Consider the following 17,748-nt stretch of genomic DNA (forward strand, 5'->3'; position numbering starts at 1 on the left):
CCTCAAGATTGGAAATGTCCATAAGTTCAAATTTTCCTTTCTCCACTGGTTTCAGGATGGACCTGTATTTATTTTTGGGATGTAGAAAAGCAGCTCATCTCAAGGGTGGGCGTATATTCCCTGAAATACTGAAAACAAACTTTTGGAGGGTATGTTGACCAAAGTTTGTATCAGAGGCAAATGTATTACTATAACAATGCTAGTAAATGTATGGACAGATTTCCAGGTCACTGCTCACTATGGGTAATCACTGTTCATCAACACTCAAATTGTTGACTGAAATTGCTGGCAGCTGTGACTCTTGGTCAAGCAAGTGTAGCTGTCATGGGTGTTTGGCTGTGGATATGGTGTCTGCTGTAGTGCAATAGACTCCTATTGGATAGTGCCTATGACATCACAAGAGCTGCAGATGAAGTTCTCTGGAGTTAGGCATAGAGAAGAACTTTGGGGCTCATTAAAACCGAATGAGGTACTCTCCAATCTTCTAAATTTAGATCAAAATAATTTTCAGTAGCCCTGGGAGAACAGACATTGGGCCCTGGTATTCTATTCAGCATATCAGAGCAATGGAGAAAGACAGAAAGGGGAACTGCTAAGAGTGGAACAAAGCAAATGCATTGCTATCACATTTCAAAGTCCATGGTTCTAGAACAAGGAGGAGATTGTATGAAGGTGAATGATGGTTTGACTATTTCCTTACCAAGGTATTACATCACCATTGTTTATTACATTTCTCTGGCATTGGTTTCCTTGATCACTCTTCTTCTTTTATATGGAGCACTCCGATGACGTTGTTTCTAAATTGTTGACTTCCAATGTTTTCAGAGTTCCTATGATTTTTCAGACCTGATTTGTAGCTTTTTTTTTTTTTTGGTCATATAAAGTAGCCTGTTCAGTATGGAGAAACAAATCACTGTTAGGGCTTGCCTGAACTCCTGGGCTTTTCCACTGAATACTTCCTCTTTGCAAGTCGGCCTGCTTTATGGCTTCCTATTGATCAAAAATAAAAGCTGAGAGAGAGAGAGCGCGCGCGCTAGTTCCTGCTACTACTACAACTCCCCTCACCCCCAATCTGAGCATTGTTAAAAGTGTGTAATGTAAACATTATGGAATACACCCTTATGTTGCTAGGGACAATCTGGATATAATGTGGAACTGACTCACTATCAGTCCAACAGTGTAAAGTTGGGATAGTCCCATGAGTAATCAATGGCTAAGGTGACTGAGAGAAAAATGGCAGGCAGTCACTCAGTGAGTGGAAGAGGCTTCTCTGATCTGGGCTGATTGGCTGGCTTACCTACATACTGTGGAGCAACACAGATGCATGCATTCTTGGTTAATGTACAAAATGGTGCAAACTGTCCCGATATGCCCCTTGTTACAGGACAGAATTCCAAGTGGCCCCACAATGCACATGCATTTACATAGCACTATACAATGTACTTTGCACTACAAATCTAGCTACGACCCTCCACTGTGGTTACTATGCCAGCTCAATACAAGCACACAAAGTCGTCTTATGGTTTATAAATACAACATGAGATAGCAGACTTGTGGTTCCTTTACCCAAACAAAGGAGAAAAGTCAGTATGAAGAGAGACTTCTCAGTCTTCTAGCCATGGTTTTATGATACTTTGTAAAGCATTGTTAGCTAAAAGGTGTAAAGCTGGGGTGCACTGTAGTGTTTGTGTGCAGAATTCATAACTTGCATTTTTTCTGGCCTAGTATCTAATGATTGGCAGCAATCTTAATGTATAGTAAAAAAAACCACCAATTACTTGAGAAGGCTGAACACCAGCAACCAATTAATGCAAGGTTAACAACAGATTCCAATATCAGTGAATGAACTGGTAAGTTATTCAGCTAGTAGCATAGTAGCTATCAGCTAGTAGCATAGTAGACAAATTGAGTTTTAACTCTGGATTTTTTTTTGTTGATTTGAGGATTTATTGTTGATTCTGGGTTTATTGTTGATTCTTTTTGAACTGGACAAGAACAGAATGGAATTAACTCATTACTGTAAAAAAAATAATAATTCACAATAGCTGTATGAGTTACATGGCTTTCATTATGCACTCCCATCTTCACTCTTCCTACCACACTCACAGAGATAGAAGATGAGTTAGAAAAGGAATGGGTAATCATTTGATATTTGCATTAAAATTATGACATTAGTAGGGCAGAGTTGGCTCTTGGCTATGGTGTGTTTGGTAAAAAATTTCATCCAGTTCATTCCAAACTATGTTAGAATTTAAACACAAACAAAGACAACCTCTAATGATATCCATTTCACTCATCGATCCACTTTTATTAGTAATTTCCATCAGGCTTCCATTTAATGAAACCATCCAAAGTGATACTGATAAGAGGACTGAAGAAACCAGTGTATCATAACATTTAAAGAAGTAGGTCTTTTGGCAGTCACAAGAAGGGAAAACAGAGGAGGGGAATACAAAAATGTTCTAAACAATCCAATTTTTAAAGTAATGTTGTCATTTACAAGGTGTACTTTCACTTCCTGGAGATAAACCAAAGAGGCTGCCAAGCAAGACCCATTTACTTTGGATTAATGGCATCTTCTAAAACAAGAAGTCATCAGATAGATTTCATCTTGCACAAAAGCTGCTTTGTTGAGGAAAACAAGATATCCAAGGCTGTAACATTAGTTATTATTCAATGACAGCAGCTTTAGTAAATTCAGACTAAAGGCAAATGTGTTCATCATACTAAATGCTACAAAGATAGGAAATGCACAGTCCAGTTGATCCTACAGCATTCTTAAGATGGGAAGAATAAAAAAATACCAAGACATCTAAATGGGAGGGGGAAATCACAAACTTGCTTAAAGTGTTTATGTTCTGTGTGGTTATTAGGAAGAATTGCCTTAGGGGTGCTTTCTGTTAGCAGCCAGGTACAGATCTAAGCAGGCCTGACCTTAGGATGGGGCAACTGGGGTGGTAGCCCTGGGCCCCACGTATGGATGGGCCCCACTGTGCCAGCGAGCAGTGGGCAGCCTCACACACTCGGCTGCCCACCGCCACCATGTGTGCTTGCCTGGGGGAGTGGGGGAAGCAAGCCCCATGCCCCCTGTGACTGATGAGGAAGCACGGCTTTGCTCTGAAACGGGGCCGCACACTCCGTTTCAGAGCAAATACCAACAGTGCTGTGTTCACAGCATGGCTGGGAGCTGCTTTCCCTGCCTTAACTCTCCTGGCAGGGAGAGCAGCTCGTGGCCATGCTGCATAAGCAGCGCTGGCCGGCATTTGCTCAGAAATTTGAGGATAATAAGAGCTGAATGGTGTTAATCCTGTACTTAGGACTGCTTTAATTTTTCTACTTCTACTACTACTACTTTTCAACAAATGTTTGCTATGAACTATCAGTTCCCGGTGTTTGGACAGTTATGCCAACACTGGGTGTGTTGTCGGAACCTACCTATGCTAGCAGTTGCTATCCTACTTGTGGTACCAAATCCAACATCTATAACATACTTCAAATCTTGGTTACCAATGTTTGGTTTGTAACTGCAAGTAGGGTAGAATATGCCAAAAATGGTTTCTTTGGACCACATGCTCAGTGTTGGCATAGACATCCTGGCACTGGAAGTCAGGCCCCTGAGCATGCTCCAACAATTGATGGTTAGTGGCAACCTTACTTGTGGCTTTATGTATATTGTTTTTTTGCAGACTTTTCCACATTTGTTTGTAACCTTTTCTTTAAAAAATCCTTGGAGTTATTCCATACTAATAAAAAAACCTGTCTCAAGACCTCTTGCTTTGCTGCTTTCTCACCAAACTGGTTTGTGCTTTGCTATTTGGGGACTGAACTGCCATTGTTCCCCTACACATACACCATGGCAGCCTCCATTTTAAGTTAGTCCTGACTGGGTCCCATTGGAAATTGGTCCACTTCCCATTTTGACAACTGTTGCTTCTTTCATTTTGCCAAAATCACAAAAAGTGAGATGAGACTTAGGCCTGCAGCTGCAACTTTCTAGTATATTTTACTTGCCATTTTTTTTGGCCTGTATAATGAAATCCTTTCAGATAGTTCTTCTGCAATAAAATGGTTGAGAAATACTGTTATACGTAACTGCAAACAATGGTTGCATGTGGTAGAATCTCCACAGCAGGAGCCTAGTGAACTACAGTGAATATTAAACCATGCACAAGATTATCAAGGTGACTGCAGTGAAGCCCCCATGACAGTGCAAAGAAGGAAAATATTTTTCTACTTGCGAACACATTGTACTTGGTTAGCTGAAGGTCTCCATTTGCAACAGTTAAATCGTTCATTGCTTGGCAATCTTTCTAATACTTTGATGCCTTCTTTCCACAAAAAATAGCAACAAGGAACATATGTTTCCTTAACCCAAATGTTTGGAACTTTGAGGTTTTGACACATTTTCAAGATAAACGGGAATATCACAGCTATGGGGCGGGGGCGGGGGGCGGGCGGGGAGGGAAGCATTCCTGGTTGAAATCTAACTTAATCAAGATATTTCACCACAAAACATTGCCAGTCTGGAAAACTGCATGTAGTTGTTTTTAACTCACAACGGGTAAGAATAGCGGAAACAGCTGCTTGCCTGTGGTGATTTCAGAATGTTCCTCAGGCTGCTGCGCATAAGTTGGGGGTTTGTTTCTTGCAAGCGACTCATGCACTTATATGCATTGATTTAAAATAATGTTGATTAAAAGGCATGTTGCTGCAATTATATGATCACACATGCACTGTTGCGCATCAGTAAGCTGCAAGAAAACAAAAGTGTGAACAGAAAATGGTGGGAAAAGGGGTGCCACTTCCAAAACCAATTTTAGAAATTCTCCAAGTTGAACTGGACACCAGGCAAGGTGGATTGTAGGGCAGAGTGAAACCACATAGAACAATACGAGATGATATGGGAGATATCTGGTCATCCTTAAGTAATTGTTTCCTAACTGTGAGAAACTAAAGAATTGTAGCGATCATATATATTTTAGTAGTTAATCTGTATTTTTTTCTTTAATTGTGGTGAAGAATTGGTCCCTGCATGTGTGGGTGTTATTGATTTGGCAGTTTAGCTAAATCACTATTATTATTTTACTGAATGCAATGGACGCCCTTTTCTCTCATTCATTCATGTAGAATAAATGCATATGGGGGAGGGGAGTAGCATCTGTAGGGAGCTCTCCCATGCAGGGAGGTTGGGAATGGAGATTGGTGCTACCTAGGGTTAATGTAGATGGGTCATAAAGTTGTGCCGTCAAGTTGGTGTCGATTCCTGGCAACCACAGAGCCTTGTGGTTTTCTTTGGTAGAATACAGGAGGGGTTTACCATTGCCATCTCCCTCACAGTATGAGATGATGCCTTTCAGCATCTTCTTATATCGCTGCTGCCTGATATAGGTGTTTCCCATAGTCCGGGAAACATATCAGTGTGGATTTGAACCGGCTTGCTAGTCAAGTCATTTGCCTGGTGTGCCATTAGGTGGCTTTAGATGGGTCATACTCAATGGCAAAGGATGTGCTCTGAATGCAGAATGTCCCAATTGCAATCCTAGCATGCAGAGGCAGGACTAGGGAAGACCCCATCTGAAATTCTGGAGAGCTGTTGCTAGGGGTAGGGGTAGATGGCAGCTTGATGTCTTCAGTGAAGGCAATGATGTCTTCAATGAAGGCAGCTTGATGTCTTCAATGACTAAAGAGGTCATAAGAGCCCTTTCAAATTCTATTTTAGCTTCAGTGCAGCCAACATTTTTACTTAATGCAGCAGAGAAAAGAAACACTCAAAAATCTGTTTCTATCTGTTGATAGCCAGTGTGGTATAGTGGTTAGAGTTATGGACTTATGTTATGGAGTTATGGAGACCCGAGTTCAAATCCCCATTCAGCCATGAGACTTGCTGGGTGACTCTGGGCCAGTCACTTCTCTCTCAGCCTAACCTACTTCACAGGGTTGTTGTGAGGAGAAACCTAAGTATGTAGGACACCGCTCTGGGCTCCTTGGAGGAAGAGCGGGATATAAAATGTAAAAATAAAATAAAATAATAAATAAATGCATAAGAACGACTTGAACATCTTTCCACAGGACTTTCACTTTCCTTCCATCTGCTTTGTTGTAGTCTGAAAAGATCTGTTATAGAAAAAAGGAGTTGCTCTTGTCATTTTTACCTTTAGTAATTAAGATTTGATTGAAGCAAATCTACAAGTAGAACTCTCTTTTCTCAGGGCCATTTGTGAATGGCAACGACCTTAGTTGATAGCAATAAGGAAGAGCTAATAAGTTTGGAATCCATATCATCATCATCATGTATATTTATACACTGCTCTTCAACAAATGTTCAAAGCAGCTTACATAGAAAAACGAATGCAATGATTCCCTGTCCCCCAAGGGCTCCTGATTTAAAAGGAAAGATGAATAAGACTTCAACAACAGCCACTGAAGAGAAACTGTGCTGGTGTTTCAGGGACAGTTGCTTCTGTTAAAAAGAAGAGAACCACCAGCATGCCTCTTTGCTTAGTTAATATACATACAAGTTGATTATGGTCCAAGACCAGAAAACAAAACAAAAACTTACAAAAAACAAACATACTAATACAACTTACAAGGGTTTTATTAAAAACTGGCTTGAATCTCAGTAGCAGAGGAGGCAGGTCACCTTTAGAAGATGCTCACAGTAGATATTTGCATACCTGAAATGGAAGATCAGCACAGTATTCCCTCCTCCACCATCCATGTAAAGATGGCTGGGGTTGCTGTGTGGTTATCCTGTTGACCATCATTCCTATCCCAAGAGTTAGAATTCTTTCTACTTTTGCTTCCAGAAAAACAGGGAAAGTGCTGGGCAGTGTATCCTATTTAAAACAACAACAAGGACCCTCTGAGGTTAGCTAATTATCTCCCTCATTCTGATTTTTCAAAAATATCTCCACAAGACCATCACCCCCTGAATCATTTTCATTACAGTTTCTTTTTAATTGAATAATATGTGTCCTTGCTAATTTTCTTCTGTAAAATGAACAAACACTTAAAAATCTGAAAAGTATGAAAGCAGGAGAGGAAAGAGATGCTGCTTCCCTCACAATCCTCTCTTTTACCAGCTTTGTAGGGGCCATTGTCATAGAGGAAATCAATACAAAAGTCATGAAAGTTATAATTCAAAGAGGCAAGAAAGTGAGGCAGTGTGTGTGTGTCTGGGGGAGGGGAGAATAGTGTTTCTTCTTACTATGGCATTATTACATGCCATGATGTCTCAAATTGCAGCCATTGTGTGGGTCACAAAGACCTTTCCTTTTATCTAGTGAGCGATCAGGATCAAAACAGTAATAAAGCTCTTTTGACATGTGCCACAAAGGCACACTTTGTTCTAAAAGTCCCTCTCGAATTTCTGCTTGGTCATTGTCAAAGAGCAAATAAGCAAGATGGGGATTTCACAGCCACATGTTTCTGCCAAGAATATATATATATATATTCTACAGAGAGAGAGAGAGAGGCGCGCACACACACACACACACACACACACACACACACACACGTGTTTTAGCTGTCTGCTTCCTCATGTTAAGCCCTAATTTGAACTACAGGATAATATTAAATAATAATCAGCATATTTTGTTCTGGTTTCACCAGGAGGCATAAACTACTCAAAGATGCACAAAATGTACTACGGTTAATGCAGGTGGTGATTTCCATGGTAGAATATTGGATTGAGTTTGTAGTCATGAATGCTGGTCAGCTGTTGCTTTGCTAGGCTAATAGATTAAGAGGCCAATTGATATTGCTTAAGGTAACTACTAATTGAGAAGTCAGTCTGCTCTGGAGTATCCTTATCCTAGAAGGTGGAAAAACCATCAGTGTCTTCAAAGAGGGTACACACATAAACTATCCTTCACCTGATTGGAAGGGCTGATGTGTGAATGAGAAAAGAACAAAGAAAGCAGCTTGGGGAAGAGAGGGGGCTTCTTTGTGAGACAATAAGGTTGTTTACACGAGCAATCCTACCTGGGCTTGCATAGTCCTACCCAGGTAGGGCTGCTTGTATAGAGCAGTATTTCTCAATGTTTTTGGAGTCATGGACTGGTGAATTATTTGTGCACAGTTTCCCAGATCAGCAGTTAGTAAATGGGTTGCCCTCTTGCTCGCCCCCATCCCCAGGCACCCCCCAAAACAATGTTAAACCAGTGGAGGCTGCCACTGCCAGGAGGTCTCCACAGCTCAGTTTTAGGCAGGGAGCCCTCGTTGCTGGGATTATGTTATCCCAGCAGCGAGGGCTAGGGATGTGCACAAAACCGGTTTGCCCGGTTCAGTTGGAATTTGAACCGGGTTCAAACCAGGAGGGGGTGGTTTGGTTTTGGTTTTGCTCGAACCCCCCTGGTTTGGTTCAAATTCGAACTGGTTCAAACTCCAAAAGTGGGTGGGGTGGTAGCTGGCACCCATGGTAACCTACCACTCAAACCCCAAAGCAATCGGACACTCGTACGATATTTATGAATTTTTGAAATTTATTTATAGTTTTCTCCCATAGATTATAATGGGACTCGAACCAGCCCATTAGAGTATAATGGGACTCAAACCAGCCCATGGAGCACCCATGGGTGCCAACAACCACCCAAACCCAGAAGCAATAGGACACCCCTACAATTTTTTTAAATGAATATTTGAAATATTTTTAATTATTTTTCTCATAGGGTATAATGGGACCCAAACCAGCCCATTATCCCATATTGTGGAGCAGCTAGGGGCACAAAAGTGAGGTGGCTGGTAGGCACCCAGGGTGGCTGGTAGGCACCCACAAAATCCCAAGGCAATCGGACACTCCGATTATTGGTGAATTTTAAAAGCATTTTTGAATTCCTCATAGGGAATAATGAGGATTGCAGCAAATGTATAGCTGTTCATGCTCTGTGCACTACACCAGGGTTTCTCAACGTGTGGGTCCCCTCAGTGGTCTTTGACTGGGAATTATGGGAGTTGAAGTCCAATTACATCAGGGGACTCACACATTGAGAATACCTGCACTACACCACCACTCACTCTGGGCCACCCCAGCACCCCACAAGTGGCTTTAAGGTTTTTCTCCATAGGGAAGAATGGAGGTTTCAGCAGCCCCATAACTGCACTTGGGTGCTGGGGTGGCCCAGAGCGAGGGTGCCAACCACCCCCATGGGTTGCTAACCCATGGTGTACTGGGTTTTATTGTTTCTGAGGTGTTCTGAGTGTATATTCTTTGGTAGCATATAAGATATTCAATGACAAACCATGAACCCACTCTCATTTTCTAACTCATAAACTTCAAAAATCACTTAAATACCAGCCCTTTGCCCATTTCCTTTTACATAATTCTGATAGCTTCCTTGCCCCCCTTTGGCACTACTACCCACCACACTCCACTCTAGGACACCCTTTTCCTCCCGATGTGAAGCTATACATTTCCTGCAATCGTGAAGCTATACAATCGTGAAGCTATACATTTCCTGCAATCCTCAATATTCCCTATGAGGAATTCAAAAATACTTTTAAAATTCACCAATAATCGGAGGAGTGTCCGATTGCTGGTTTTGTGGGTGGTAGGCACCCCTGGGTGCCTACCAGAATCCCCACTTTTGTGCCCCTAGCTGCTCCACAATAGGGGATAATGGGCTGGTTCGGGTCCCATTATACCCTATGAGAAAAATAATTAAAAATATTTCAAATATTCATTTAAAAAATCGTAAGGGTGTCCAATTGCTTTGGGGTTTGGGGGTTGTTGGCATCCATGGGAGCTCCACAATAGGGAATAATGGGCTGGTTCAAGTCCCATTATACCCTATGAGAGAAAAATATAAATAAATTTCAAAAATTCATTAAAAATCGTACAAGTGTCTGATTGCTTTGGGGTCTGGGTGGTAGGTACCCATGGGTGCCAGCTACCACCTCACCCACGTTTGGAGGTCCAGACTCGTTCAAACCGGTTCAAAACAAACCTCCCCCAGTTTGGTTCGAATTCAAACTTGCAACTCGAACCTGATGGCTGGTTTGGTTCGAATTCGAACCATTGAGCCACCCCAGTTCAAATTCGAACCAGTTTGAGTTTGCACATCCCTAGCAAGAGCTGCCTGCCTAGAAATTACCCCTGGAAAGCTTCCAGTGGCAGTGGCCCCCTACTGGCTCAAAATTGTGTGGTTTTTTTTTGGGGGGGGCGGGTGTTAATTCCTCATGGACCGGCACTCAACTCCTCATGGACTGGCACTGGTCCACAGACCAGCAGTTGAGAAACACTGGTATAGAGCACCAGGATTGGTTCCAATCCCAGTGCTCTTCACCAGGGTAGTCTGGGTTTTGTACCCGGGCTTTTAGTGAGGTAGAAGGGTGCATGCTACACCACTCCTCGGTTGTATGAATGTTCAGACTGCCTGCACAAAATGTACCACAGATGTACAGCCCAAGCTTTCATAGAGCCAGACAGCAAGAGTGCTGGCCAATGAGGAAATCCCTCAGTGCACCACTCTCCTCACGCGGTGCATTGTGGGATGCAGGAGGCCACAGTCTGCTTTCCCCCATCCCTTTTCCCCTTGCTTTCCCCCATCCCCCTCGCTGATTGCTCATGCACCAATCGTGTGGGCATGCAGCACGAGTGATCATTGAGTGGCAAAGATCATGTGGGGGAATTGTGTCCTGTAGATTGTGTCCTGCCTCCCTCCCCCTGCTCTCCCCAGCCCTACCTGGAGTAGTTGTGAGAACAATCTTAAACTTGTAGAAAGGAATGGGAGTGCTGAAGAGCAAGCTGAAGCACCCTGGGATGCAGGATTGCACTCTGGGAGCCAGGATTGCTCTCTGGAAACTGAAGCATTCTTCTGCTGTCTTGTAGGGAGATTCTACTACTACTACTACTACTACTACTACTACTACTACTACTGATAGTAGTACCTAAACTCCCATTAACAGAAGTTAGTATCCAAGCCATCATGGTCATGTGTCAGGGAAGTGCAGCCAATCAGAGGCCCACATACTGCGCAGTTTCCTGTGGGAATTCTGTGCACTGTGGATGCTGCTGCGTGTTCCCGTTGCAACATTCAAGTAATAGTGCAAGAGTGCTCTTGCAAAACTTCTTAAACATTGCTTGAGGAACATGCGGCAGTGCCCGTGGTGTGCAAAATGTCTACAGAACTCTGCACAGCATGTGGGCAAAGCATTCCAGTGTGGGTCCTTCACATGTTCCAGTGTGTTTACAAACATTTGTTCAAGCTTCACACAGCAAACATACTAGCAATATTATTTGAATTGGCACCTAACTGAAGCTGCTGTGTTTGTGTAGGGGTTCTTCATGTGCAAATGTAGGAATAGTAACGGCTTCTGCCACATCACCTTTTTAATGAGAGCAGTCAATCTAGTAAAGCACTTTGTGCATTAAAAGCACCAGCTAGACAATATTGAAAGCAGTCAGTTCATGGAAACTATGATTTATTATTAAAATATCTGCAATGCAGATTTAGGTCATGGACACATTTAGGCCATCCTGCCTTGCAGTGTAGAATTTCACTGCTTTCAGTTAAGCTAAGCTGAAGCTGACCATGAATTCTGTAGACCTAACCCTGGGTGGGTCTGGGTGGGCAAAGATTAGCCTTTCCTTTTTCATGTAGCTGATGGATGTTCACCCCTGAGCACTCCAGCTCCACTGATAATCATAACAAGCCTTAGAAAAATTCAAGTTAATGTAATTTGTATTCTCATCAACACTAGGCCATTGCACCCAGACCCAAGGAGATGTGGAAAAGTTGCTATGGTGGAATTGGCCAATTCTTTATTGAGGCGTAGATGTATTGTGCATACAGGCATATTAGCTGGGATTGGTTCATCCCCCTACAGTGCGGTAGCTAGCTGGCCAGTCACAGCCATGGCCACCATCACCTAAATGACCGTGGCAATAGCACCTTGGCTCTAGGCCACTCCTCCGCTCTAAAACGTAGGTGCCCTTCTTTGCTGACCTAAGGTCAGGTTTCGACTATCAAACACCACCCCTCCAATGCTGCACAGCCATACGGAAAAGATGTCACCTGCATAGCATCTGTCAAGCCTCAAGGGATCCGCTCCTCCTCCTTGACTTAAAAGCTTACCTAAGTTGCCACACCCATTTTCTTAGCTGTTCCCCACTGCATTGAACCTGCCCGTCTGCAACGCGAGGCCCCTACACACTGCTCTGGCTAGCTACTTTTAACATAGATATAGCCTGAGGCAGGAGAAAAAAGGCGCACACCAACAGCCAATCAGGTGTAAACCCAAAAAATTCCTGCCCGGCCCCAAATGGCGACCAGCTAACACCCAGTCTATATCCGCAGGATGGGAGGGAGGGCTCAATGACAGAGGTGAACTGAAGGCCGGCGCAGGTGCGCTGCCAGCTTCAGACCTTCTGGCCCCTCCCCCAGAAGTGGCCGAGACCAATGGGAGTCCGCTCCCAGTCCCCACGTGCTCTGAGGGGAGGGGCTGGGGCAAAGCAGCCACACCACCGATGTGGACGGCGAGCAGCTTGCATTCAATTGATATGGCCCCCAGCACATGTGATAAGGAAGAGGCCATGCTGTTCATCACAACATCCTTTGTGGTTGTTATAGGAACATATGAAGCTGCCTTCTATCAAGTCAGACTATTAGTCCATCTAGCTCAATATTGTCTACACAGACTGGTAGCAGCTTCTTCAAGGTTACAGGCAGGAGTCTCTCTCAGCTCCATCTGGAGATGCCAGTGGTGTTGGGAATTCTCTCTGGTAGGAGAAACCCTTTTCCATTATAGCAGAGTGCATAGAGGCACAACACAGCGGAATTTAGCTAGGCATGCGTGTATGCTGAGAGTAAAGTAACTTGGAGCCAGTTCATAGTTCCAAATCAATATAAGTGGTATTTATTAGAGAACTCCATTCTAGATAGGAAAGAGAGGAGTTAGGATCTCTAATCTAGCTAGATGCAGATGGATTCTGCATCTCTGCACACATGGTGCAGGGAGAGGAGCTTGCATGTTGCAAGGTAGAAGGAACAGGAAGAGAAAAGGAGGGGGAAGTGCAAAACAGGAAGGAAGTTAGTCTCTAAGAGTAGCAATCTACATTCCAAAGGGATAGGGTCAAAGCAGTAGAGAAGGGATGACCAATGTCTTGACCCTCTCCCTCTGACTCACTAGTCTGTCCTCCACTGTCTTTGAGACAAGAGACAGCGCAAAGTCCTTCACTTCCAACACCCCCTCTCGATGTCTCGTGACTCAGTCCACAAGATTCATTTTCTCTCTCAGCTTTTCAAAGCAGGGTCTTGGTAGTGGCTTAGTGAGAAGATCTGCAAGCATTTCATTTGTTGGGCAGTAGATCAGCTTGATTAGTCCATCCTTTTGCAGACTTCTCACTACATGGTACTTCACATCAATATACTTGGTACGCCTCTTTACATCTTGTTTGGAGAGTTGAATGCAGCTTTGGTTGTCTTCATACACTGGTATGGGCTGTGGTACATCTATACCTAGATCTTTCAGTAGTTGACACAGCCATTGTATCTCGTGACAGCCCTGTGCAGCTGATACATATTCTGTTTCAGTGGTCGATGATGCTGTTATGTCTTGCTTGGTGCTTGACCAGCTTATGACTCCATCTTCATAGAAATTTATGTGACCGCTGGTGGATTTCCTTTCTGTTAGGACTCCACCCCAGTCTGCATTTATGTATGCTTCTAGTTTTGGTGGACTGTTAGCTGGTAGCTTGAGCTTAAAGTGTGCAGTACCCTTTAGGTACTTAACAAGTCTCTTAATTGCATTTCAGTCCTTGACTGTTGGTGATGCAGTCTTTCTGCAAAGTAAGCCAACTGCCAGGGCCGGTGCTAGGGTTTTTTGCGCCCTAGGCGAGATCACCTTCTGGTGCCCCCCCGCCACACCCCCAACATACTGTGCATACATAACACATGTTTGCCCACCATAAGCAGATTCCTACATCAGATGCCAACATGCAGTATATACTCCTATGTTGTGGAGGAGGAGAGCTGGTCTTGTGGTAGCAAGCATGACTGGTCCCCTTAGCTAAGCAGGGTCCACCCTGGTTTGCATTTGAATGGGAGACTAGAAGTGTGAGCATTGGAAGATATTCCCCTCAGGAGATGGAGCCACTCTGGGAAGAGCATCTAGGTCCAAAGTTCCCTCCATGGCAGCATCTCCAAGATAGGGCTGCAAGAGACTCCTGCCTGCAACCTTGGAGAAGCCGCTGCCAGACTGGGTAGACAATACTGAGCTAGATAGACCAATGGTCTGACTCAGTATATGGCAGCTTCCTATGTTCCTAAATACTACTGCAGCACACACACAAGACACCTGTCCCATCCTGACACTCAGCCAACTTCCATAATCAAGATCCTACACACACACACCACAACTGCCTACTCCTAGATTGACAAGGAATACAAGCCACACCTAATGGCACAGCAGGGAAGTAACTTGCCTAGGGAGCAAAAGGTTGCTGGTTCGAATGGAAACACCTATATCAGGCAGCAGTGATATAGGAAGATGCTGAAAGGCAACATTTCATACTACGTGGAAGGAGGCAATGGTAAACCGCTCCTGTATTCTACCAAAGAAAACCACAGGGTTCTGTGGTTACCAGGAGTCAAAACCAACTTGATAGCACAAGAAACCACACCAGGGCTACCAACTTTCCAATAAGCCTCTGTACCCCCTTCTCAGTGTTCCAACAAGCCAGCAGCCAAGTCAGGTACAGAAACATCAAATTGCATTTCACTTAAAGCAAACATTTATATCCAGGAAGGAAGGAAGGAAGGGGGAAGGAAAGAGATAGATACATAGACAGATAAATAGACGACAAGTAAGGGAGAGCGAGTGCTTGAGAGAGAGAGAGAAGGAAGGAAAGAAGGAAAGAGGGAAGGAAGGAAAGAGATAGATAGATAGATAGATAGATAGATAGATAGATAGATAGATAGATAGATGATAGGAAGTGAGGGAGAGAGAGAGAGAAAGAAAGAAAGGCAGAGGGAAGGAAAGAGAGAGAAGGAGTGAGGGAGAGTGAGTGAGAGAGAGAGAGGAAGGAAGGAAGGAAGGAAGGAAGGGGGAAGGAAAGAGATAGATACATAGACAGATAGCTAGACAAGAAGTGAAGGAGTAAGGGAGAGCGAGTGAGAGAGAGAGAGAAGGAAGGAAGGAAGGAAAGAGATAGATAGATGATAGGAAGTGAGGGAGAGAGTCATCAATCAATGACTATCATCAAACACTAAATAAAGGTCATGAATTATATCCAAGTGGACTGATTTTAGTGCCATATTATTAATTTTTCTTTAAAGCTTTTCTAGTGCAACACAGCTCTCATATCAGAAGTGCTTGGTTATTATCTGCTTTAAAAATAATTAAAAATTATTATTATCTGCGCAGGGCTGCCTGCCTGCAGTGGAGCTGAGCCGAGCCGAGCCAAGCCGGGGAAGGCCCTCTGCACACGCTGGAAAGTCAGAACGACTCCCCGACGCCAAGAAGTTTAGAGCGCGCGGCGGCGGATCCGCCTCCTGGACCGGGAGCGGACCACGGTGGGTCGGCGCGGCCGGGGGCTCCGCGATGGGGCTCCCCCGGCGCGCCCTCTTCTCGCCAAGCAGCCTCCTCCCAGCCCGCTCACCTCGGCTTGCCGCTCACTGCGCCACGGGGTGCTCTTGGCAGGGCTGTCCCAGGCGCCTCCTGCCGCCGCCGCCGCCTCCGCGCGCCCCCCTGCTCCTCGGGCCCGGCTTCATCGCGCGGCAGCTGCTCTGGCAGCGGCGGGGCCAGGGAGGGGCTTTTCAAGGTGGAGAGGTGGCGCCCTCCCCGTCCTGCCCGACGGGACACACCCCCGCCCAGCGCTGGGCTGACGGGACGGGAGGCCCAGCCAGCCTCTTCTTGTGCCCGGATCCAGATCCTGAGGGCAAGGCTCCTTCGGGGCGAAGGGGCGCCTCTGAGCACGTGCAGAGGGCCCAGGGGTATGGGGGAGGGCGCGCGCCTCTGAAGGGGCAACGAGCATTTCGGAGCATGGGAAGGAGGCTTTGTCCCGGCGGGGGGACTTTTTGGCGCCAGCGCCCCCTCCATTTTGGCGCTCTAGGCAACTGCCTAGTTCGCCTTAATGGACGCGCCGGCCCTGCCAACTGCTGTACTAATATCTGGCCTAGTGAGTGTACTGATATATAGAAGCTTACCCAATGCTTCACGATATCTATGGTTGTCAGAGAGTGGCTCAGTTTGATCTTCTTGCTTTATGTAGTTCACTTCCATTGGAGTTGGTGTAGGATACTCATCTTCCAGTCTGAGCAGGTTTATCAGGTCTTTAATTTTCTGTTCTTGGTTGATGAGGAAACTTCCATCTTTCTCTCTTTGAACTTGAATGCCTGAGTAGTGTGCAATGTTGCCAAGTTGCTTGGCTTCCACATCTCTGTTCAGATGATGCATTATTTCTTTGCTGTCATCTGGATTCTCATAGGCAAGAATCAAATCATCAACATACGCCAAAATGTAAGTCCATTTGCCATCTCTGCATTTCGTGTACAGGCAGGAATCAGCTTCACTTCTTTAGAAGTTTGCTTGAAGCAGCATATCATTTAGTTTTGTGTTCCATGCTCTGGCAGCCTGTTTTAAACCATAAATGCTCTTTTGCAGTTTGCATACAAGGTCCTCTTTATCTTTCTCTAAGAAACCTGGTGGTTGTTGCATGTAAATGTCCTCTTCTAGTTCGCCATGCAAGAATGCAGTTTTCATGTCTAGGTGTTCAACATGCATTCCTTTGCTAGCAGCAATACTTAAAAGAGTCCTTACTGTGGTGTGTTTGACCACTGGTGCAAATGTTTCGTCATAATCATATTTCTGTGAATATCCTTTTGCTACTAATCAGGCTTTGTAGCGCTGAATCTCAGCATCAGCATCATGTTTGAGTTTGAAAACCCATTTGCAGCCTATAACTTTCCTACCCTGAGGTAACTTAGTAAGAGTCCAGGTTTTGTTTTTCTGTAGAGCCTCAAGCTCTTCAATTGCAGCTTGTTTCCACTTCTGGGCTTCTGGTTGTGGTAGCTGGGACACTTCCTCCCATGATGAGGGTTCTGGTTGTTTCGCCGTTCTTGTGAGGTAGGACAGTCTTGGAGCTGGAACACCTCTGGCTGAGCGCATTGAGTGCCTCACCTCACCCTTTGTGGTCCCTTCTATTATCTCAGGTGCGTCTAGTGGATCGCTGGAGGTCTCTGTGTCGAGTGTGTTTGGATCTGGATCTGCTGTCTCTTCTTCCTCAATTCCGCTGAGAACAGGAAGCATAATCCAGTCATCAGGGTGTTTGGTCTGGTTGCTTGCTTCGGTGTAGGCCCCCTCTGAAGACGTAGCTCTTTCATTCTTATCAAAATACACTGATCTGCTTATGGTTATCTTGTTGGTGTCAGGATCCAGAATTCTGTAGCCTTTGGATTGTGCTGAGTAGCCTACAAAAATCCCTTTTGTGGCCCTAACCCCTAACTTAGTCCTTTTTCCCTTTGGGATGTATGAGTAAGCCGTGCTTCCAAAGACACGCAAATGCGTCATGGACAGCTTATGACCATGCCAAAGTTCATATGGTGTTGTTCCTACAGGCTTTGTGTGCATTCTGTTTTGTATGTATGTAACAGACATGATGCCTTCTCCCCAGAGTTTCTGTGGGAGGTGTGCACCAGCAAGCATGCATCTTACCATGTCTAGGCGGCTTCTGTTCTCTGACACTTCATTCTGCGATGGGTTGTAAGCTACCATGGTTTGATGCACGATTCCATGTTCTCTCAGGAACTG

The 17,748-nt window shown here is 44.7% G+C and overlaps 1 protein-coding gene across 5 annotated transcripts in view; it reads left to right on the forward strand.

Moving 5' to 3' along the window:
* Nucleotides 1-17,748, forward strand: part of LOC128327611 (formin-F-like) — an 88,336-nt gene that overhangs the window by 1,157 nt on the left and 69,431 nt on the right. For 3 of the 5 annotated variants that reach the window (XM_053256605.1, XM_053256609.1, XM_053256607.1), the window contains exon 2: nucleotides 15,364-15,512. The exons of the other annotated variants lie outside the window; for them this stretch is intronic. The gene's annotated coding sequence lies outside the window, so the exon portion shown is untranslated. The remainder of the gene's footprint in view (nucleotides 1-15,363; nucleotides 15,513-17,748) is intronic. 5 annotated transcript variants of the gene reach the window in all.

This window comes from Hemicordylus capensis, chromosome 5, assembly GCF_027244095.1.
Source record: "Hemicordylus capensis ecotype Gifberg chromosome 5, rHemCap1.1.pri, whole genome shotgun sequence".
Taxonomy (NCBI): domain Eukaryota; kingdom Metazoa; phylum Chordata; class Lepidosauria; order Squamata; family Cordylidae; genus Hemicordylus; species Hemicordylus capensis.